This window comes from Oncorhynchus clarkii, chromosome 12 (assembly GCF_045791955.1).
Source record: "Oncorhynchus clarkii lewisi isolate Uvic-CL-2024 chromosome 12, UVic_Ocla_1.0, whole genome shotgun sequence".
Classification (NCBI taxonomy): Eukaryota; Metazoa; Chordata; class Actinopteri; order Salmoniformes; family Salmonidae; genus Oncorhynchus; species Oncorhynchus clarkii.
In genome coordinates this window covers 72,569,399-72,595,046 of record NC_092158.1, presented here as the reverse complement: position 1 = coordinate 72,595,046, position 25,648 = coordinate 72,569,399, and the positions used below count along the sequence as shown (strand labels likewise).

At 42.1% G+C, this 25,648-nt stretch overlaps 1 protein-coding gene across 1 annotated transcript in view; it reads left to right on the top strand.

Annotated features, from left to right (window-relative positions):
- Positions 1-25,648, top strand: part of LOC139422211 (protein ELFN1-like) — an 83,327-nt gene that overhangs the window by 31,774 nt on the left and 25,905 nt on the right. Inside the window, exon 2 of the mRNA XM_071173378.1 lies at positions 15,325-15,420. The gene's annotated coding sequence lies outside the window, so the exon portion shown is untranslated. The remainder of the gene's footprint in view (positions 1-15,324; positions 15,421-25,648) is intronic.

Genomic DNA, 25,648 nt, shown 5'->3' with positions numbered 1-25,648 from the left:
ACCAGATGCAGTAACGCTACTGTACACCAGATTCTGTAACAATACTGTACTGTACACCAGAGGCAGTAACACTATGTACACCAGAGGCAGTAACGCTACTGTACTCTACACCAGAGGCAGTAACGATGCTGTACTCTACACCAGAGGCAGTAACACTACGTACACCAGAGGCAGTAACACTACTGTACTCTACAACAGAGGCAGTAACGCTGCTGTACTCCTCACCAAAGGCAGTAACACTACTGTACTCTACACCAGAGGCAGTAACACTACTGTACTCTACAACAGAGGCAGTAACGCTGCTGTACTCCTCACCAAAGGCAGTAACACTACTGTACTCTACACCAGAGGCAGTAACAATACTGTACTCTACACCAGAGGCAGTAACACTACTGTACTCTACAACAGAGGCAGTAACACTACTGTACTCTACAACAGAGGCAGTAACACTACTGTACTCTACAACAGAGGCAGTAACGCTGCTGTACTGTCCACCAGAGGCAGTAACACTACTGTACTGTCCACCAGAGGCAGTAACACTACTGTACTGTCCACCAGAGGCAGTAACACTACTGTACTGTACACCAGAGGCAGTAACACTACTGTACTGTCCACCAGAGGCAGTAACACTACTGTACTGTACACCAGAGGCAGTAACACTACTGTACAGTCCACCAGAGGCAGTAACACTACTGTACTGTCCACCAGAGGCAGTAACACTACTGTACTCTACACCAGAGGCAGTAACACTACTGTACTGTACACCAGAGGCAGTAACACTACTGTACTGTACACCAGAGGCAGTAACACTACTGTACTTTCCACCAGAGGCAGTAACACTACTGTACAGTCCACCAGAGGCAGTAACACTACTGTACTGTACACCAGAGGCAGTAACACTACTGTACTGTACACCAGAGGCAGTAACACTACTGTACTGTCCACCAGAGGCAGTAACACTACTGTACTGTCCACCAGAGGCAGTAACACTACTGTACTGTACACCAGAGGCAGTAACACTACTGTACTGTCCACCAGAGGCAGTAACACTACTGTACTGTACACCAGAGGCAGTAACACTACTGTACTGTACACCAGAGGCAGTAACACTACTGTACAACAGAAGCAGTAACATGACTGTACACCAGAGGCAGTAACACTACTGTACTGAACACCAGAGGCCATAACACTACTGTACAGTCCACCAGAGGCAGTAACACTACTGTACTGTACACCAGAGGCAGTAACACTACTGTACTGTACACCAGAGGCAGTAACACTACTGTACTGTCCACCAGAGGCAGTAACACTACTGTACTGTCCACCAGAGGCAGTAACACTACTGTACTGTACACCAGAGGCAGTAACACTACTGTACTGTCCACCAGAGGCAGTAACACTACTGTACTGTACACCAGAGGCAGTAACACTACTGTACTGTACACCAGAGGCAGTAACACTACTGTACAACAGAAGCAGTAACATGACTGTACACCAGAGGCAGTAACACTACTGTACTGAACACCAGATGCAGTAACGCTACTGTACACCAGATTCTGTAACAATACTGTACTGTACACCAGAGGCAGTAACACTATGTACACCAGAGGCAGTAACGCTACTGTACTCTACACCAGAGGCAGTAACGATGCTGTACTCTACACCAGAGGCAGTAACACTACGTACACCAGAGGCAGTAACACTACTGTACTCTACAACAGAGGCAGTAACGCTGCTGTACTCCTCACCAAAGGCAGTAACACTACTGTACTCTACACCAGAGGCAGTAACACTACTGTACTCTACAACAGAGGCAGTAACGCTGCTGTACTCCTCACCAAAGGCAGTAACACTACTGTACTCTACACCAGAGGCAGTAACACTACTGTACTCTACACCAGAGGCAGTAACAATACTGTACTCTACACCAGAGGCAGTAACACTACTGTACTCTACAACAGAGGCAGTAACACTACTGTACTCTACAACAGAGGCAGTAACACTACTGTACTCTACAACAGAGGTAGTAACGCTGCTGTACTGTCCACCAGAGGCAGTAACACTACTGTACTGTCCACCAGAGGCAGTAACACTACTGTACTCTACACCAGAGGCAGTAACACTACTGTACTGTACACCAGAGGCAGTAACACTACTGTACTGTACACCAGAGGCAGTAACACTACTGTACTGTCCACCAGAGGCAGTAACACTACTGTACAGTCCACCAGAGGCAGTAACACTACTGTACTGTACACCAGAGGCAGTAACACTACTGTACTGTACACCAGAGGCAGTAACACTACTGTACTGTCCACCAGAGGCAGTAACACTACTGTACTGTCCACCAGAGGCAGTAACACTACTGTACTGTACACCAGAGGCAGTAACACTACTGTACTGTCCACCAGAGGCAGTAACACTACTGTACTGTACACCAGAGGCAGTAACACTACTGTACTGTACACCAGAGGCAGTAACACTACTGTACAACAGAAGCAGTAACATGACTGTACACCAGAGGCAGTAACACTACTGTACTGAACACCAGATGCAGTAACGCTACTGTACACCAGATTCTGTAACAATACTGTACTGTACACCAGAGGCAGTAACACTATGTACACCAGAGGCAGTAACGCTACTGTACTCTACACCAGAGGCAGTAACGATGCTGTACTCTACACCAGAGGCAGTAACACTACGTACACCAGAGGCAGTAACACTACTGTACTCTACAACATAGGCAGTAACGCTGCTGTACTCCTCACCAAAGGCAGTAACACTACTGTACTCTACACCAGAGGCAGTAACACTACTGTACTCTACAACAGAGGCAGTAACGCTGCTGTACTCCTCACCAAAGGCAGTAACACTACTGTAATCTACACCAGAGGCAGTAACACTACTGTACTCTACACCAGAGGCAGTAACAATACTGTACTCTACACCAGAGGCAGTAACACTACTGTACTCTACAACAGAGGCAGTAACACTACTGTACTCTACAACAGAGGCAGTAACACTACTGTACTCTACAACAGAGGCAGTAACGCTGCTGTACTGTCCACCAGAGGCAGTAACACTACTGTACTGTCCACCAGAGGCAGTAACACTACTGTACTCTACACCAGAGGCAGTAACACTACTGTACTGTACACCAGAGGCAGTAACACTACTGTACTGTACACCAGAGGCAGTAACACTACTGTACTGTCCACCAGAGGCAGTAACACTACTGTACAGTCCACCAGAGGCAGTAACACTACTGTACTGTACACCAGAGGCAGTAACACTACTGTACTGTACACCAGAGGCAGTAACACTACTGTACTGTCCACCAGAGGCAGTAACACTACTGTACTGTCCACCAGAGGCAGTAACACTACTGTACTGTACACCAGAGGCAGTAACACTACTGTACTGTCCACCAGAGGCAGTAACACTACTGTACTGTACACCAGAGGCAGTAACACTACTGTACTGTACACCAGAGGCAGTAACACTACTGTACAACAGAAGCAGTAACATGACTGTACACCAGAGGCAGTAACACTACTGTACTGAACACCAGATGCAGTAACGCTACTGTACACCAGATTCTGTAACAATACTGTACTGTACACCAGAGGCAGTAACACTATGTACACCAGAGGCAGTAACGCTACTGTACTCTACACCAGAGGCAGTAACGATGCTGTACTCTACACCAGAGGCAGTAACACTACGTACACCAGAGGCAGTAACACTACTGTACTCTACAACATAGGCAGTAACGCTGCTGTACTCCTCACCAAAGGCAGTAACACTACTGTACTCTACACCAGAGGCAGTAACACTACTGTACTCTACAACAGAGGCAGTAACGCTGCTGTACTCCTCACCAAAGGCAGTAACACTACTGTAATATACACCAGAGGCAGTAACACTACTGTACTCTACAACAGAGGCAGTAACACTACTGTACTCTACAACAGAGGCAGTAACACTACTGTACTCTACAACAGAGGCAGTAACGCTGCTATACTCCTCACCAAAGGCAGTAACACTACTGTACTCTACACCAGAGGCAGTAACACTACTGTACTCTACACCAGAGGCAGTAACACTACTGTACTCTACACCAGAGGCAGTAACACTACTGTACTCTACACCAGAGGCAGTAACACTACTGTACTTTACACCAGAGGCAGTAACACTACTGTACTCTACACCAGAGGCAGTAACACTACTGTACTCTACACCAGAGGCAGTAACACTACTGTACTGTACACCAGAGGCAGTAACAATACTGTACTTTACACCAGAGGCAGTAACACTACTGTACTTTACACCAGAGGCAGTAACACTACTGTACTTTACACCAGAGGCAGTAACACTACTGTACTCTACACCAGAGGCAGTAACACTACTGTACTTTACACCAGAGGCAGTAACGCTACTGTACTTTACACCAGAGGCAGTAACACTACTGTACTCTACACCAGAGGCAGTAACACTACTGTACTCTACACCAGAGGCAGTAACGCTGCTGTACTCTACACCAGAGGCAATAACACTACTGTACTCTACACCAGAGGCAGTAACACTACTGTACTCTACACCAGAGGCAGTAACACTACTGTACTGTACACCAGAGGCAGTAACACTACTGTACTGTCCACCAGAGGCAGTAACACTACTGTACTCTACACCAGAGGCAGTAACACTACTGTACTGTCCACCAGAGGCAGTAACACTACTGTACTCTACACCAGAGGCAGTAACGCTGCTGTACTCTACAACAGAGGCAGTAACACTACTGTACTCTACACCAGAGGCAGTAACACTACTGTACTGTCCACCAGAGGCAGTAACACTACTGTACTTTACACCAGAGGCAATAACACTACTGTACTGTCCACCCGAGGCAGTAACACTACTGTACTGTCCACCAGAGGCAATAACACTACTGTACTGTCCACCAGAGGCAGTAACACTACTGTACTTTACACCAGAGGCAATAACACTACTGTACTGTCCACCAGAGGCAGTAACACTACTGTACTCTACACCAGAGGCAATAACACTACTGTACTCTACACCAGAGGCAGTAACACTGCTGTACTCTACACCAGAGGCAGTAACACTACTGTACTCTACACCAGAGGCAGCTACAGTAATGACAGTGGTGCATAGGAAACAAAGCATTTGGGCTTGAGGGTTTAGCTTCACCTCTTGTAAATTGTAGTCGTTGACTTGTCCTTGGTAATTAGTCGAAACCTTCTTGTTGCTGCGGGTTAACAAACAGCAGTCCACTGAAAATGAAGGATCCTGGCTATGCTGGTACAGCTTGTGGACATGTTTTTGCCAGTTACTCCAATCTGTAGCTACTCCTTGTCTGCGCTCCAGGTGCAATACATGTTGCACCATTGAAAGGTGAGCTCATCAATCTATTTTGGGGCGCATTGCTTTGAGATTGTAAACGGCTCTGTCCCCTTGTGCTGCTGTTTGATTGACATGGCAGGAGTCCCAGTCTGGGCTAAGCCTCAGCAGGCTCTCAGAATGTCTCTCTAATGAAGTCCTCACGCTTCAGGCACACGAACACAATACAACACAGAGCCCTGGAGCAGGCAGGGGGCAGGTAGGTGTGGCAACAACAAGCAAACAATGAATTGCGTGAATTTGCCGAGTCACAAGTCACTTGTGGAGTGTCTTGCAGCAGTGTTAAGAAATATATTAAAAAATCAAGACTGCATCTTTGGGCTCAAGCTTTGCCTCCTAGAAAGAGAACACTTTGAGCGAGCCAATATTATTATTTGAAACTAATAATTGAATGCATGATGTTTTCTGTTGTAAGCACTTCTGTGCAAGTTCAATCATGCTTCAGAATCATTCTAGATACATGACATTGACCCAAAAGATATATGAAGATTGTTTCATGTCCCATTTTGTTTTGTGTCCTCCAAAATAGCTGAGAATGTGCAATTTACTTTAATTTGGCATAATTGTCATTCAATTAAATTTAAGAAAATGAATTTCTGCATCTTAATAGTTGAATGGCATCTACCCCTTGTATGAAAGCATAATTAAATAGACTAGGGTTATTACGGACGGTTAACATGTCAAGCGACCGTTTAAAGAGGTCCAAAAATCTTAGAAAATACAGTCTTGATATTTTCTAATTATTGTATCAAACCTGTATAGTGTGAGCTATAGAATGCTAGATCACAGCTGTGTTTGGAACATGTTGTTGCACTGAGTTGCTCTGGATCCTAAGCTACAGCAGACGTCAACACTGTGGCTTTATCAGACCCAAAGGCACATTACCAGCTCTCTCAAGCCCTTTAATGAATCAAGTGTGGCAACAGTCATCAATATGAAGACGTTGTGTAATGCTTAGAGTGCAAACACTTAGCTACTGAATCTTTCCACTATTGAGCACTCTAGAAGTAAACTGAAAAAATCAGCAGTGGGACAATTTCATTACAATTTGTCCATTTCTTGATTTAAGAATCCATTTGTGTTTGATCACTTAGGGAATCCAAGAGGCGCATCGTTTTAGAGAACCTAGTGTGTGATTTTCTGCAAAAACGAATGCTCTCAAGGCTAGAATTGTGTCAAGGATTGGTCCTGCAATATGTGCAAGGCTATTGACGTTGGTGTCTATATTCAGAAGGGCCACCCAGCTCTTGTGAAAGATCCAGGTTATTGTGTGGTGATTTATTGAGCTCATATTGCAGCCAGAACAAAGTGCCCTAACCTGGCAAGTAGGATGTCGTGGTGGTGAGTGATTTCCAGAGGCTTCAGTGGGCCACATTGCAGCAGAAGCCCAGTGTGCTCTGAATGATAACATGCTCATAACGGAATCAGAAGCAGCAAATTGATTTTCCACTTTTAGTTTTATCAATGTTGAATATTTGAATGGGCGTACATTAACAGTGTGGGAGGGCTTGGCCGGATGGCTGGATGACTGTTCACTTTCACTGATTGCTTTGGAGCATTGGACAAGGATGTGTTTAAAGTACAGGGCACTTCTCTCCGTTCCGTAAAGCAGCTAGGAGATGGTGTCTCGTAACATAAGCTTGTTAAGCAGGAGCAGAACGCCTGGCCCGCTACCGTCTCTCTTGTAGAGAGTACTGTACGTGTGCATTGGGCTAGTTCAACACAACCCTAATGATTGGTGCAGCCCAACAGTCAGCCACCCTCAACATTGCACGTCCTTACCTTCAACTCAATACTTTAAAGGAGTTAGGTGAAGTAGGGGAAAGACAGCCTGGGTCATTTCTTCATTGTGGATTGTCCACAAGGAATGATACAAGCCTCACGCATTGTTCACCACAATACAATTCAGTCAAGCCACAGGCACACCACTAGTTAACGCTCTTCAAGTCATTTGCAATCTGCAATTGTTTTGTTTATGCATTTGGAGAGGACATTGTTATTTGTTCCAGCGTCATGCCTCAAGCTTGCTGAAAATGTGAAAGACATCATCATGCAGCACAGAGTGCAGAGGATTTACAGCACAGCACAGAGGACTTACACCTCACAGTGCTCTGCTTCCATCAATTAGTGTGCAACTGGCCTTAATGGGGGACTCACTATACAATATCCTCATGAAAAATCATTCCTGTTTACCCTTTACAGGCCACATCCTTCATTCAGATCTACATGCATAACTTAATTCCACACATAAGGGAGGCATTTATTATACGTGTAATTGAGACGATATTTGTTTCCATGGTGCTGTAGCTCATTATTCTGTGGCGTTGTGCGGTCTGACACAATACATCTGCAGGCCAATGTCACCAGGAGTTCATTTTGGATTAGCTAGTTGTTCTCCAAGTCAAGAATAGTACATTTTGAATACTCTGATTAATATTCTTCTCAGACAGAGAGAGGAACTTTATGACTCAGCACTGTGATGCTCTGCAGTGCTCCAGTGATCCTGCTCAATGTCCCCAGCATTCCACTGAGTCCAAACCAACTAATGGCACTGATGACAATAGTTATCGCCATCTTTTTCTGGCAGGGAGAGTTGTTGAGAGACCAGGCGGCACTGCAGGCCTTCTCATTCTAATTTCAAGCTTGGGCCATATCAGAAGATGATCTACCCCTTACGGTTTTGATGTTTTGCTGATATTCTCTGGATGAGATCTTCTTCTTGGACATAGTTCTGTTGTGCCTCCAGAGTTGTGTTACCAAATTTGTTCCCACCTGACTTCCTTATAACATTTACTTGAATGTACATTTCAGTGAGAAGTGTCGGTTATCGGCGTTCTTGGTTGTGATCCAGGTAGCAGGCTTAGCTGGATCCCTCAGCGAAAGTGTACCCCGCGAGGACTGTTAATTAGCCTCACTTTTCTTTTGCGTTTCCTGATTTGCCCGCTACAGTACTCCAAAGGAAATGAAATCTTCCACATGGAAACAGACACATAAATATGATGTGTGACTTGATATGTTTCATTAATAACTGAATACCAAGAGCTGGTTAAAAATAGATGTTCTTCAGGCTGCTATACTGTGATGAGAAATGCATCAGGCACCAGTGAGCAGGCTACTCGTTTCACAATGTTGTGTTCTAGTTTCAATGGATTATCTAATAATTATTTCAACCCGACTTGAAAAGGACTTCACACGAGGAGGTCGGTTGTTTGTGTCAGCATGGTGACTTTTAGTGTTTCAGAGGTTTTCAGATGGTTTAAGAGATTTAATGACAACTATTCTAAAGCTCATTTCATCACTGATCTCTTCTGTTAATTATAGCGGGTCACACTGATAACAAACTATACTATGAACAAAATATCTGTTGATAAGCAACTGCATGTTAAGGTCACGTTTACGTTTAGGGTTAGGTTTAGAATCAGGGTTAGGATACGGATTAAGGTTAGTGTTGGGGTAAGGGTTACGTTGAGGGTTAGGTTTAGAATCAGGGTTAGGATACGGATTAAGGTTAGTGTTGGGGTAAGGTTTACGTTTAGGGTTAGGTTTAGAATCAGGGTTAGGATACGGATTAAGGTTAGTGTTGGGGTAAGGGTTACGTTGAGGGTTAGGTTTAGAATCAGGGTTAGGATACGGATTAAGGTTAGTGTTGGGGTAAGGGTTACGTTGAGGGTTAGGTTTAGAATCAGGGTTAGGATACGGATTAAGGTTAGTGTTGGGGTAAGGGTTACGTTGAGGGTTAGGATAAGGGTCACGGTTATTGTTAGAACTAGGGTCAGGGTTCGTAGATAGTTAGCTGAAATGTTACTGATCTATCGAAATAAAGTGTTACCTTATAGTGTGCCGTTCATGTTTGAACAATACCCAATCCATCAGTCACTTGGTGTCTTCGTGTAGCTTCGTCTTTGTTGTGTTGAAAGCACACAATGTTGGAAGAATCCTTTCTATTCCTGAAAATAACCTCTATCCATTAGTGTCTTAAGGGTTCCCACACTTTCCTTTTTTGTGCCTCAGAAGCAATCCTAGATTGCCATCATACACTGGATTTCCATGCAACTCTCCGTAGCTTTTGAGGCCCGGGAGAAGAGCTGCTCAAAGCAATAATAGCCCCAGAGTAAAAAACACATGCAGTGAGCCTGTTATACTGTCATGCTAATCTTTCCACCCTACATATCCAGTATAATAACACATTATTGCCTGTGCCACTTCAGAGATCCTGCTTTGATTAAGTATAAAAGTCATTATGGCCTTTTTAGAAATCTCAATGAAGATGCTCTTGGTGAATGATTCTTGAGAGCAAAAACAGGCAAGGGAGTACATTAATATCTTTGTCACATCTGTGTGTATGAGGGCATGTGCAGGAGCACATTACTATTTGACACAAAGCCTTCCCAAAGAGGCAAAGATCAGCTACTAAATGAATAATTCCCCTGGCGAAGTACAAAGAAACCCCCTGAGTGCATGTCATTTAATAGCTTCCCCTAGCATTCCTCAGTGTCCCATTCAGTCATTTTTTTATTTTAGAGCAGAACAGCCATGTTCACAACCACCAGTCCCTATACTCCCATTTGAAAGTCGATGTAACAAAAGATGTGGAAATCCAGCCTTGCACAGATCTGCATAGTCCTCTTTTACAGGGCAAGAGTCAAGTGTACAGCTTTTAGGTGTTATAACACTGAGCGCGACATTTGTTACATTGACAGGTTGAAGCATTAACTCTCCATAATGGAATAGTGAGCAGACATCATATTTGGACATGTCGAGCTTCTAATAGGACAGTGGGGCGGGGGGGTCCATACAGTCATGACAATGTCATCTTGATGTATTCATGACGTGGTGACATTTTTAGATGGCTCATGAATGTTATATGAACGTTAGCATTTCAACTGACAGGTCGTAAAAGGCGAAAGCCATCAAGTGATGATGGGATGTTATTGTAAGACAGTGTACTTGAAGAGTCTCACTCTTGTAATTGTAGCGCTTGTCAGAGGGTTAACATTAGCAAACATGTAGGCGTTACAGTACAGTACACATTACACAAATGCGCCACTTAACCTCCAGAGTCCAATTAAGACATAGTGTGCATGATGCCAACGTTCGCTGCTGCTCTCAATTCATGCAACCCTTTCTAGAGTAGTCAGTCAACCTCACTATTACAGCTGGTCATGAGCATTAAGCTGAAAAAATGAGTTAGTCAAGCTGACAAAAATTTCTGGCAAAAATATCAAATAAAAAACTTTGAACAGTGCTTCTCCCTTGTGTCCAGAGATCCTTCCTTTAACTAAGGCCGGGCGTTAATAAGCCTGTTGTTATGATTCGTTTCTTAGCTTACTAGCATTTTGGTGGTTGGTTCAATGAGATCGCCTGAAGATTCCAGCTCCCCATGGACTAAAGAAATGTGTCTCACACGTGTTGTGTTGGTCTCACATTTCTTTCAGTATAACAACTCATCTTAACATTCCAAGTACACATGCTTGTACAATAATGCCATATACCTTCAATATTGAACCAGTAAACTTGTAGTAAAAGTATCTAGGAACCCATTTTGTTTGAAATGTGTTTGGAAGAGACAGAGAATATTTACATTGCCTGATGGTAGACAATAATACTGTATAATCTATTTTTGGCATGTTCATTTCAAGGATTCCGGTGTGTTTTGTTTTCCGAGTGGCTTACTGTTTGCGGGTCCATCAGAAAAGTCCAGTCTCTCAGTCTCCCTATGGGGAACTAACAGTGTGGCTCCTCGCCTCCATGCCTCCAGGTCTAACTAACGGAGAGACTGACTCACTCAGATGTGAAATCAAGTTTACAAAAAACTATTTTCCTACTGCATCTTGTGCATAGCCCAACAAAGTGAGAAATCAACAAATACGAGAAAAAAAAATAGTTTCCTGGGAAAACAATCCATATGGTCTTCCTGGAATCAGTCTTTTCCCCCCAAACTTAGATTGTCTATGCATAATCACAGTGTGTGCATCTCAGCCCATCACAGAGAAGAATTATAGGGATACTCATGAATGCACGACTGCATACTTCTCCTCTTAAAATGACCTCCAAGACGGCCAGCCGCTAGACGCAAAGCCCTCAGCCCTCTCTTATGGCCGTCTTTCTTTTAAGACACCTCAAATCAAATCAAACTTTATTGGTCGCGTACACAGTTTAGCAGGTGCTATAGCAGGTGCAGCGAAATGCTGATGTGACTAGGTCCTAAAAATGCAGTTAACCTTACATCATTCTTATGGTTTCACTGTATGTTACTGTGCTGTGTAGAGCTGCATCTGTCTCCAACCCCTTTTGGGAATATTCCATTGGAATTATGCTCTTGTACAAAAAGCCAAAGCACTTAGCAATTCACTTTCTTCCTCTACAAAGCTTTTGTGAACCTATGGCATTTTTTCATACCTGGAAGGTTATAGTTTTTATCTCATTTTTGTATTTGTATTTTCTGCAGATCACACATATCACACATGATTAAATATAGGATATTTTCCGAGCAAAGATACACATACTAACCCATATTTTCTTTCTGTTCAAAATGATCTTTAAATGAATTGGCCAGGGTTTATTTTATTATTCATTGAATTCTTGGGGAATTCCAGTGCCCTTTTTGTTTTCAGATGAATCCATCCGTTCCATCCTGAAATCTCTCATCCCGTCTCTGTTGTTTTCTTTGTGCAGTCGTTAAAGTCTCAGCCGGAACCAAGCACATTGAGGTCCCTCAGAGAAGGGTTGCAATGCAATACTAAGATAACAATGTAATTACCATCACTAGTTTGTGATGCACTGCTTTGAAGTATTAAACATAGAGGGGAATAGACAACTAAATGTGTAATTGGGAAATGTTGGATTTCCACATTAACAGCCCCAGTTTTATTTTCTATTGTTCAGCCTTGTCATGTTCTTCTTTAGTACAGAATTCATTGTATTTATTTGTCGACAGACCGAGGGAGTAGAATGGACAGATGGTTATCTCACAACTAACTGGCAACATCTTTCTACTACACATCTTCCACAGTGAATCCAGTACAAGAATAACCGAACCAGACAAAACAATGTATTGGGAATCCATATTGTTGACATTCCATCCAAGATATAAAATCGATGTGATGCGTGTAATCTGTGTGTCTTGAATCCCGGGCCTTAACTTAATTCCACTACCACGGATAACCAATGCCACGACATTACCGTTACTTCCTGTGGTTCCCTTTATAATTTGTGTGATATTTGACATTGAACAGATTGTAATGCAATCTGTGTATCTTGGCAGACAGAATGTTCTACGTGCAGTAACTTCATAGCAATAATTTATTAACGGTCTAGGAAATTCAACCCCACACTCATGGGGAACATCATTAACTTGAGACAGTAATACCTAAGGACTTCACTAATCGCGTGTAGCAATGTCCTGTAATATTGCTATCATTATCACAAATTGAAAACATGGTATCCAGGGTGTCGTCAATAACGAATAAATTAGTATATTATTTCAGACACAAAGGGAATCCGTTTCCAGTGCAACATAGCTTCTTTTTTGGAACACTATCTTGGAGGAAAGTGCATGCCAGTGATTTGTGAGCAATTGCTTCAAACTGAAGTGGACCACAGCAGGGCTATTTTGGTCCACATACCCCTGTGTGCCCCTCTGCACTCGTCAGCAGCTGAGCAGAGTCAGTCAGGTCAGTCAGATCAGACTGAGTTGATGCCCAGCCTTCCAGTGCTCAGGGTCAGTGTGCCGGTGATGTGCCATATACTCCTGCTCTCTCGCTCCCCAAGGCCATATGGGGCCTGCACCTCCTCCTGGGCTCCTGCTCCCCCCTGCCCACCCCCCACCCCACGCCCCACCTCAGAAACACTTACATCACAAATAGGTCAGAATCCTGTCAAAACTACATGTACTGTCTGAGTAGAGAAGCGCATCAGCCTCTGAGATAACATGGGGGGAGGGGATGATTCTGCTCTAATAGGAGATGTGATGTGATTCCTGTTTACTTGTTATTTTGTTTCCTTCATTTAGTTACTTCATTGATTTTTTACACATATGTGCAGGAAACAACATTTACTTACATTTGAAATCCCCCTGGGGTTTTTATGCTTCTCGTCCGTTTATAATTTTTTCTCTGTTTACAGTTTTTTTCCTCTGGAAAATGATGTATTGAGTTATGGTTGTGTTTAATAACAGTGAAAACCAATGTAGACGTGATGTTTTTCATGTTAATATTTGAGAGACCCTTGTATTCTCCCAGGGGTCTGAGTCGAGGGAAGGGTTTTCAGTTCTGCCGTGTAGGCTAGCTGGGGTAGCTAGCTGGGGCAGCTAGCTGGGGTAGCTAGCTGGGGTAGCTAGCTGGGGCAACTAGCTGGGGTAGCTAGCTGGGGCAACTAGCTGGGGTAGCTAGCTGGGGTAGCTAGCTGGGGTAGCTAGCTGGGGCAGCTAGCTGGGGCAGCTAGCTGGGGTAGCTAGCTGGGGCAGCTAGCTGGGGCAGCTAGCTGGGGTAGCTAGCTGGGGCAGCTGCAGGATCAATCCTGCCAAGGGCACAGGGCTTCCCAGGCCTGTTCAATGCCATGAAATGGGTAATTGAACAGCTAAATGGAGTCATTATGATGAGTAATTAAAAGAATAGCGCCCAAGACTCCCCAAACTCTTCTTTTTGTTGTTGTTTCCGCCGTTTTTTTTTTTCTTCATAGGCCCGCCTGCGTTATATGGCAGCTGCCTCGGGGCACTCAAACTATCACCTCTTTCAACAGAATGCAAATTGCATCCTTACCAACTAAATGAATGGTGTTATCTATCGTCCTCGGATTTATTGAAATTCTAGCAGTGTTTCAGATTTCCATTAGCTACTGTTCAACATTGCATTTCTGTCTGTGTTTTTCCCAAGATACTGCATGTCACGCAAACAGTGGATCACAGGAGAGGGGACTAGAGAATCATTTCATTTCAACAAGAGTACTAATATGAATACTGATAGCGCACTCATCTGAAGCTTGAGTTAATATGTATGTAGGTGTCTCTATATAGGAACTTTTCATTACTGCAGTGTTGCATAGAGACTTCATAAACAAGATCATACCAACATGAGTAAAGGCAACAGCAGGGCTATACATCATATTCTATTTAGCTAACAAATGACATATACTGGGTACAAAGCATCCGTTTCTCATCATTGTCTTGCCTTTCTGTAATATGAACAGAGAGAGCACCAATGTTCCCCCTGGGCAGTGAGTATGGAAAATAGTCATTGGGTTTATACGGGAAGCCATTTAGAGGGAGGAAAGCAAATTGAGTTTTGTTTAATTAGTACGAGCAGTTTGCTGATCACAGGAAATTGCATGGCCAGAATATGGTATACAGGATTTCATTAGCTTGTTCCTGTTAATTGAGGTTTATAGAGTGAATCAAATCAGTCCTTTAAAAAAAAGGGTTGTGCTATTGGACGTGCTCATGAATTGCTATTGCAGAGAGCCCCGGCAATGATAGGTCATTATAGGTAATAAGGGTCACCCACCTAAGATGAATTCCCCTAATCAATCCTTTATGACAGGGGGTTGTAACACTGGTGCTGAAGTACACCCAACAGTATACATTTCTGTTGAAGCCCCAGACAAACACACCTCATTCTACTTGTTGGGGGTACTGGAGGACCGGAGTTGGGAACCACTCCTTTATGAACACTACGAAAACCAACGACCCTGTTCTGAACCAAAACAGCAGTGTGAGCTGGCTAGATACTAAAATATGGATTTCTACATGGATTTCTATCTTTGTTTAGACAAAAATGTTTTAAAACCACTCAAAAGTTATTAAGAGATTCATTCACACATTGCACTCTGCCATATGTTTTCCTGTGTGTAGAGCAAAAAAGGAGCTGTTTGATTTACCCTTTGATTATCTGTGTGTTTCCCCAGAGGACCAGAAGAAGGATCCATGAGGACTGGACTGATGCTGCTGGAGGATCCCAGAGATGCTTTTACTTATCGGAGACATTAACCCAGATAGCAGAGGTAAGTCCAGTGACTGGCATGGATTCAACCTTAGCATGACTCCCTCCAGGTGATACGCTGCCCTGTAATGTGTGTCCCTAAGAGGATCCCGGGGAATCTATCTCTAATCTACCGGTCACAATACACATGGATAACTACATGAGACAAGACAAGCCCTCACAGGACATGGTATTCTCCAACAAAAGAAAATTCATTTGAAGGGTCAGTTCTAAATTCACTGGGTGGGGATCATAAAAATAAGCACCCCCCTCCCCAAGGTTACACATATTTTCACCTGACCCTCCCATTGAACTGTAAAAATAAAAATGCACACCGTCCACCCTCATAGAATTGATAAGAAATTATGTTAAGGACCACAAATAAAAGCAACTGTAGCAACCCTGTGTTTATAAACATGGATAAACATCAACTTTGCCATACTGGCATGTTTTTGTGACATAGTCGATGCCACGCAGGGCTACGGGCCAGAAGGTTGAGGGTTCACAGACCACCACGGACGAGCTTGCTCTCCCTGCTTGTTTCACTAGGCCTACACTACAACCAGAGCCGACTGCAGACCATGATAAGCTAGGGAGAAATCAGATTTTCTACATTTTGATGCCATACTTATAGTTATATAAAATATATGCAACAAATTTTCCATTAACAGGTTTCTGTGCCAATGCACCACACAGCCAATTAACAAAGCATACCGACTTCGGGCGCTAAGAACAGCTCTTAGTCGTGGTATATTGGCCATATAGCACACCCCCTCGTGCCTTATTGCTTAATTGTTCTTACCAGGTAGACTGTTATATTTAAAACAGTTAATATTACTCTCTGGCTCTGGTATTTTTCTGGTGGAAAGCTCTAGAAAATAACAAATAGTTGGATAGGTACCTGGGGGCTGAATCTGTGATAATTCTGTTGACCAGATCAATTTGAATTAATACTATAACTATATTTTCCACAGATAGCCATCCTAGCTGCTTACAATTATTAACCTCCAGATGAGTATGAGAGGGTAGTTCAAGCACAATTCTTACAAGCTTGTTTTTGCTGGTCTGTAGCTTGTTCTTTAGATGTTTGGGGCTGCTGTTGAACCTTGATGTGCAGGCATAATCAAAGTGACACTGGATTAGAGCACTTGCCAGAGTCTTTATGGTGTTTACAGCTAGGTTTCCATCCAATTGGCAAAAGATGTTCAAACATTTGCATAAAAACAATATTTTTTCCCATCCAACACAATCTCACACTCAATTCGTGAAATATGTACAAAAAAAGTATTTCAGCAGATTTCGTGCATTTTTGTGTCTTAATTTGTGTGAAAAGACACATTTTTATGTGACTTCATTCAGAGGAAAATACATTTTGGGGAGGCAAACCTCGGAACAATGTTTTGAAAGTTATTAGAGTAATGCATGATGGGCAATGATGTTCTACACTACCTTTTTTGCTTCCCACTGTTATTTATATATATACAGTGCCTTCGGAAAGTATTCAGATCCCTTGACTTTCTTCACATTTCGGTACGTTACAGCCATATTCTAAAATGGATACAAAATTAAAAATAGTCAGAAATCTGCACACAATACCCCATAATAACAAAGTGAAAACAGTTTTTTAGAAATGTTTACAAATTTAATAAAAAAATCTAAAACCAAAATACCTTCTTCACAATAAGTGTTCAGCCCCTTAGCTATGAGTCTCGATTTTGAGCTCAGGTTCATCCTGTTTCCATTGATCATCCTTGAGATGTTTCTACAACTTGATTGGAGTCCACCTGTGGTAAATTTAATTGTTTGGACACGATTTGGAAAGGCACACACCTGTCTATATAAGATCCAACAGTTGACAGTGCAGGTCAGAGCAAAAACCAAGCCATGAGGTCGAAGGAATTGTCCGTAGAGCTCGGAGACAGGATTGTGTAAAGGCACAGATCTGGGGAAGGGTACCAAAACATTTCTGCAGCATTGAAGGTCCCCAAGAACACAGTGTCCTCCATCACCACCAAGACTCTTCCTAGAGCTGGCCGCCCAGCCAAACTGAGCAATCGGGGGAGAAGGGCCTTGGTCAGGGAGGTGACCAAGAACCTGATGATCACTCAGAGCTCTAGAGTTCCTCTGTGGAGATGAGAGAACCTTCCAGACGGAAGCCAAACCTCAGTAAATGGCAGATGACAGCCTGCTTGTACTTTGCCAAAAGGCACCTAACGACTCTCAGACCATGAAAAACAAGATTCTCTGGTCTGATGAAACCAAGATTGAACTCTTAGGCCTAAATGTCAAGTGTCACATCTGGAAGAAACCTGGCACCATCCCTACGGTGAAGCATGGTGGTGGTAGCATTTTCAGCGGCAGGGACTGAGAGACTTTGATCGAGGCAAAGATGAATGGAACAAAGTACAGAGAGATCCTTGATGAAACCCTGCTCCCGAGCGCTCAGCACCTCAGACTGGGGTGAAGCTTCACCTTCCAATAGGACAACGACCCTAAGCACACAGCCAAGACAGCGCAGGAGTGGCCCAGCCAGAGCCCGGACTTGAACCCGATCAAACATCTCTGGAGGGACCTGAATATAGCTGTGCAGCAACGCTCCCCATCCAACCTGACATAGCTTGAGAGGATCTGCAGAGAAGAATGGGATAAACTCCTCAAATGCAGGTGTGCCAAGCTTGTAGCGTCATACACAAGAAGACTCGAGGCTGTAATCGCTGCCAAAGGTGCTTCAACAAAGTACCGAGTAAAGGGTCTGAATATTTATGTAAATGTGATATTTCCATTTTTTATTTAATAAATTGACAAACATTTCTAAAAAACAGTTTTTGCTTTGTGATTGTGGGGTATTGTGTCTAGATTGATTAGGAAAAATAACAATTTATTTCATTTTAGAATAAGGTTGTAACGTAACAAAATGTGAAAAAATTCAAGGGGTCTTGAATACCTTCCAAATGTGCTGTATGTCGAATTTTATGAGGGTTGCCAGATTGGAGAAAAAAATGCAGATTTTTTTCCTTTTTTTGTGGTATCAATGAAGATATTTGACTGGGGAATATGGATACAATGTTATGTTGGGAAATGATATAATTATATAATACACACCATTATACACTTAGACAGCAACACACATATACACACACTCCCTTTTTTTAAACTTATGTTGTAGCCAACTCTTGACGTTTGTATTCAGAATTTTTATTAAAATATTTGTATCTAGTTGTCATGTGTTCATTATCTTTAACTGGTTAAGTGTTTGTAGTTTGCATGTTTCAGTAATGATTACATGGTTAAATAGCCCAAAATCTCTACCTGATTTAGCTTTTGGTATATTTGGTATTTTTGTACATATTCTGTATTTCCACTGAAGAAAGCAATAATGAGTCAACATTCTACTGTAAATAAATGGAAACTACCTGTTATAAAACGGAAATTGCTCTCCATAAATAAATGAAACCATTCGGCAATAGGTTTCACAGCCCTATAATAATGATGCAAATTGTATCAGCTTAAAAAGGGTTTATTCACAACCTATAAGATGTTTGGAAATGTGGTATAGGAGAGTCTGAAATGTCAGCAGCCATTTCAAGTGAGAAATGCTCAGTTTGGGTTTTGCAGCCCTATAATAATGATACAAGTTCTATCACCTTAAAAAGGGTATATTTGCAACCTCTGGGGTATAACATGTTGGGCAAAACGGTATAGGAGAGTCTGACATATTACCCCTAATTTGAGTTCAGTCTTTGCCAATGAGAACCAAGAGAGGCCTAGCTTCATCCTTCATGACTGGGAAAGGCCTCGATTCTAGGCCGTAAAAAATCCTACATCCATCTCATTAGATCAGAACAGGATTCATATTGTTGGTTTGCATCCTAAAAAAAGGATAGTTGTGTTTTGCTGCAGAACGCACTTACATCATCTGTCTACCCATATGATGTGGATCCTTGTCAGGTTATTAGATGTATAAGCTTTAGTAACAAAAGAACATGTTTGTAATAACACTTTAAACAGGTTATTTGTAAAGGTGTAGAATGTGTTTGTTTTTACCTTATGTAAATTGGACATACAGAGGATTAACTTCTGAATAACTGGTGAGGGCATTGCACTTTCCATTCAGCTTCAGGCAACTTTGATGTAAGGCTTGATGATACCTGTGGTGACTACTTCTATCCGTCACGCCCATTGTTGCTTATCCATTGTTCACTAAATATATCAATGTAATTACACCCAACACAATGTTGAAGAACAGAATACCTCCCACCACTAGATCACATAAATAGGTGTGAGCTGAACGTAATCCCAACGCTGCCATCAATGTAGCGGAAGAAAGTGAAAGCTGCAACGAGGACGCTAACCAGGGCTCATACATGGCAAACTGAGCTCTAACAGCCGTTGCCATGAAAGCTAAGTAGGCCTCTAGGCCGAGGCAGTAGGTCTACAATGCTGGCATATGCCTTGTTACAAGAGCCTAAGTATATAACATGATTGACCTGACCATACTAATCATTGGAAGTGCCATAAGTGTAAGTCAACATAATTCATTATTTTACATTAACCTGTTACACTGCATTGATGTGGCATAATTGATCACAGTACAGACTCGTTATAGTTGCAAATGCCATTCAGTTGCACCAGGGGAATTTAAACCAAGCAGATTTTTTTGCGGGTCTTCTGTTTCCCCACACTTATTGGTTATTTCATTTCCCATAATGATAATGTATCCCCATTCCCTAACATATTTGCACGTGAGTGTGAAATTGTGTTGTCCCATCAGAGTTGTGTTTCCATCTAATTTAATTTGTTGCAGATAAAATTATGTGCATAAATACGTAGTGCACATAAAAATACATTTTGTGGTTAAATTCTCATGTACTGAATAAATAAATACAAGTTAAATGGATTTCCATTGCATTTACAACTCTAGGTCTACTGGTTTTGTCTCCAAAAATATTGCGTACGTATAGTGAACGTGTCCACTCTGGTATTGGCATGTGTGCTCTAGACAACAGCTCACAGACACAGTGCGGGTATAGGCTACATGATCAGATTATTATGGACAAAAGTGCAATATTATTTTTGTTTGTCAAACTACAGCCAAGCATCGATCATTATGACACCAGAATAAGAATTATTGAAAGGCGCATCAAGCTCATCATTGTGCACTTTCACCGCCCTGTGAAGTTCATAATTATTTCATCTGTAACATAAGAAATGGTATGCTTTCCCATGACATTTTTCATACAACATGTACTTTCCTCGCATAAAACGTTTGGATGGAAACCTAGTTAATGTCAAGCCATTTTGAGGAGCTGAAATTATATTTTGGCTGAACGTGAGCATACCTACAAGAGAATCTTGAAGTAGCTTAGTCCAATTCAAACATTATGACTAGTTGTGTTTCTGCCACATATAAAAAATACATTTGAATAGTTCAATTACAAATATTGAGGTTCGGGTTGGAGAGGAGGCAGAGAATGTGTTAAGCTTTCCCGAATAACTGGGACTGCCAGGAGCGTATGTGGCCACACTATTATAGGACTTGGGAGAATGATGATCTGCAACAGACAGCGCAGCTTAGTAAAATAGAATATAAAACAGAAGTAAAAATACACCCATACTGGCTTGCTACTGTTCCTTTCTGGACCTTATAAACTGTAGAGAGTAGACCCACAACTGATCCACCGATCCCATAGGGCGGCACAGAATTGGCCCAGCGTCGTCTGGGTTTGGCCAGGGTAAGCCATCATTGTAAATAAGAATGTGTTCTTAACTGACTTGCCTAGTTAAATAAAGTTGAATAAAAAAAATTAAAAAATAAAAATTAAATGAAACATTCAAATTACAGGGCTTTTCCGCTGTTATTCAGTTACATTTCCCCTGCAGCCTAGAGTATAATAATGCAATTATTCATTGTATTGTGGTGTTGTAGACTACTATAGGTAGGATACTAGAAATGTCCCTAAACTAGATCAATAGGAAAGCTTTTTGAGCTGGATGTGTCATGTCTTCACTGTCCTTTCATGCGCAATTATGCACCTGGTTTCTCCGCTGCCTATCAGCTGTAGCTATTTGTTCTTGTGGATATATGGAAAATTGATGACGCTTTGAATGCTTTTATGTGTGGTATGATTGCTAGTTAGCCTAATGCAGATCTGGACAAACGATCCACCTACCACTATTGTCACTATGAATGGTGGATAGAGTACAGGATAGACAGTCTGGTAGACTTTATACAACGGATGGGTCTAATCCTGAATGCTGATTGGTTAAAAAAGCATTCCAGCTGGTGTCTATTCCACCAGCTATCTATGACGTTAAAATGACTATTTACTCTGTTCCATCTCACTGTGCTATCCAGTGTCTCATCAGCCCAACCAGGCAATTTATAAACTTGATTTCCACTAAAAAAAGCATCTAGACATTATCTTACATGTCTTTTAGACCAACATTTAGTTTTCAACAGCGGAGATTTGTATAAACCTTGCTGTCTCTCCAACATTTGCAACATTATTTCCATATTAAACTTTGTTCTCCAGCTGTCCCATAGTAAAGAAGGTGTAGGGGTCGGGAGTCAGGATGAGACAGACAGGCAGACAGCGATTCCCAGCCAGTCGAAATCATGAATCAGCTGGTATAATTTGTATTGATATATACAAAGGAATGTCAATTGAAGAAAGGTATAACAAAACAAAGTGCAGGTAGTTTGCAGTCTTTCCAGCTTCAGTTTGAAGTAAAATTGTTAGCTGTGTTGTTGGCTAGCTCCTCTGAACAGCAGTGTCCTGATGAGTGAACACATTTTCTATGCCAGGCGAAATCGTGCCTCATTAGCTCATTGTTATGAATATATCCAAATAAATGTCACTAGAAAACAGCTTAAACAAATGCAGCTACTGTTGTTATTCTGTCTTCACTGTTTGACATGACTGTAAATTAGCTATAGTTGGCTAGCTATCAAGCAAGGGATAAGAACATTGCCAGCCAGTATGGCAATGGAACATTTAGAAAGAACGACTGGGTCGCGTCCATAGATACAGAACAAAAAGACTGAATGACAGGGTCGCGTCTCTGGCAACCGAACCGATAGAACGAACGACCAGCCGGCTTGGGTAGCAACCCTAGATTTATGTCGGGACTATATCTGGTGGAAGGATTAAATAGAATGATTAAACTAATTTAAAAAAAATATTTTAATGAAAATATTATTTGAATATGTTGGTAACCCGTTGTATAAAAGTGATAATTCCCTCAAAACCGGTGTTTGGAGGATATATTGGCACGGGTGTTAGGCCCGAGACAAAGTGGAGGGCCGGCAAACCGTTCCAATATATCCTGCAAACACTGTCTTTGAGGGCATTATGACTTAAATGTTAACCTGTTATATAAGCAGATGAGGAAATGTGTCTAGGATGGCAGAAAACATATAGTAAAACCTGCAAAAGAGTGAATGTAAACCAGGGAAGAAACACACTACCCGCCCCTGTGCCCAACATAAAAAAACACAACCCTCCCTATGCTTGAGTACCAGCTCTAGAGACTGAATGGTAAAGTGATTCAAATGGGCCAATCTTGAAATTATTTGGTGGAATTTCACTAAAATACATACCACTACTATGAACATATTCTCTTAGAACTTGTAGTCAGTACCTCAATTGTCATGTTTTTCACTTCGTGGAGAATCTGAGGGCAGTGGAGAATAAACAGCATGGCAACAGGAATTTAACCAAGGTTTACTGCTAGAAAGCCTCAAACTCTCCTTGCTAAACCCTAAAGGGATGGAATCTGTTGGTAGAACCACCGATAGCCATGTTGTCTGCTGCTAAGGTAAAGGCTCAAATCTCTGTCGTTTAACACAATACAACACTATCAGAACTCAGGATAAGACCCAGATGCAGACAGCTAGAGTTACAGATGTTTACTGACCCAAACAGGGGGCATACAAAAGACAGGTCAAAGGCAGGCAGATGTCCGTAATCCAGGGCAGAGACAATATGGTAAAGAACAGCAGGCAGGCTCAGGGTCAGGACAGGCAGAGGTTCATAAACGTGTCAGAGTCAGGCAGGTACAGAACATCACGGCAGGCTCGGGGTCAGGGCAGGCAGAATTGTCAGATCCGGAGAAACAGACCGTGAGAAAGCAGCGAGACAGGAAAACACACTGGTAAGACCTGACAAGAGGAGACGACCTGGCAACAGACAAACAGAGAACACTGAATATACTGTGGATAATGAGGAAGATGGGCGACACCTGGAGGGGGGTGGAGACAAGCACAAAGACAGGTGAAACAGATCACGGTGTGACAAACACATGGTGGTATGCTGCTCTCTGTCAATCTTCGAAGAAGGCATCTAAGAACTTACACAATTGTGTATAGACTGAATTGTAGATACTATGAAGAGCAATCTTTCCTGAGTCCATAAGGTCAAACCATCAATAGTTATAATATGCTCACCAATGCAAGGGTCACTAAAATATGATATTGATTATGCACATCCGGAGCAGAATTAGAACTATTAAATCTATCGGTCTTTCATGTTTTAATGATTTTTACCTATTACAATTTTTTTTATCATAATTTCAAACTGGAGCTAATATTGACACTTCCTTTTCCTTTTGATTTCAAACAATGTCAGTGTCCATGGCAACTAGATTTCAATGTGAGACAAACTGGCTTTTGATGTGTCTTTGTCAATCACGAGCGAGGGTGGCACATTTGGAAAGACTTCAAAATGTTATCACAGTTGAACACATCAATGTGAACGCCTGGATAGCTAGATCAATTGACTGGCGTTGATTTAATCTCTCCAGTATAGACAGTGGTGATGTACTGCCCTCGGGAGCCCTACTTTAGCAAAAAGCAACATGTTAACTTCTCATCTGAGGATGATCCAAGGGGTCGACTTCAAGTCCATGCACTCATTCTATTTAGCTCCTCTAACTGAGCCTTAGAACTGAGGAGAAAATACGAAGACTGTGAGTATGGTTTTTAATGACCACTTTGAACCTGTGTTTGACACTTTGCTTTGACGGATGTTAAGGACGTATGAAAGAGGTGAGGGTCCTCTGTGCCAAGCTGCTTTCTTTTACACGTGTCACAAGGGACAGATGCCTGTCCAGAAAAAATGCTGTGGTAAAACTATGGAACATCGCCTATTGTTCCCATGGTACTGTAGAGGCGATTGAGATCAAGATTCACTGTGGCATTTTGTGCAATATGACACAAAATAGAGAATAGTAAGAAACCAGTATGGCAGTGTTTAAAACCTTAACCCTCTAAATTATAGAGACAGGGGAGGTTTTATTTGTTTTTCTTTATTCTGTACATCCAGGCCCTATCATTAAAGCCCCCAGTGGGGACAGTACATCTTCCACTGCTAGTGAGACTAGAGGACTGAGAACCCCCCCTGGAAGACATGCTCATGACATCAGAGAACGATGACTGGCATAGACTGGGAATAGATTTCCACTGCTGACCTTCATGCTCCCTTCACCTGTGGCCTTGAATCACATACAGGCTTCCTATTTATTGTTTGTCTCATATGTTTGTGCTGGTAATATACTATCTCAAACACATATACTGTTCAGTAAGGTCATTCTTCCTCAAAATTGCATTTATCTGGAGAAAAAAAAACGTATTATAAGAATATCATACTCTGTGAAGGCTACTGTATAGGTGAACTTATTGCAAAATACCTCAAGCGAGAATTGAAATGATGAGATCCGTCGCTGTAGGGCTGTTATTTTTCAAGCCACATGCAATATGTCTCACACAAAAAAATACTTTTTGTTGTAAATATGTTTCCTACTGTCTCATGAATGCTGTTCTGCAGCAAAAATCTGCACATTTGCATATGCCAAATGTCACAATTTCCATCATCAAGGGGATCCCTGGTGCTTTTCCCTCCCATGGCCATGAACTCCCCTGCACAATCATTTTATCTATACGAGTCATTTAAAAAGAGTAGAGTAGGTCTGTGCAGCATCAGCTTTAAACTGCTTCTCATCTCTACTGACTGACATTTAGCACCGTAGTGCCACTGCACTCTGGACGGCGAGAATATGAAGAAACGCCAATCACACCTCTGATAAGGTTTAGTTTGTGAAAGCTTATCAGATCTATATTATCTCTAATGGTGAGAGGAACAAGAACTATCAGCCTGGTCTCATAGACTAGATGTAACATAGTAAATGTAAATCAGGGACACTCAAATTAGTATGATATGTTACGTTTGGTATGGTCAGAGCAGACGGTTGGT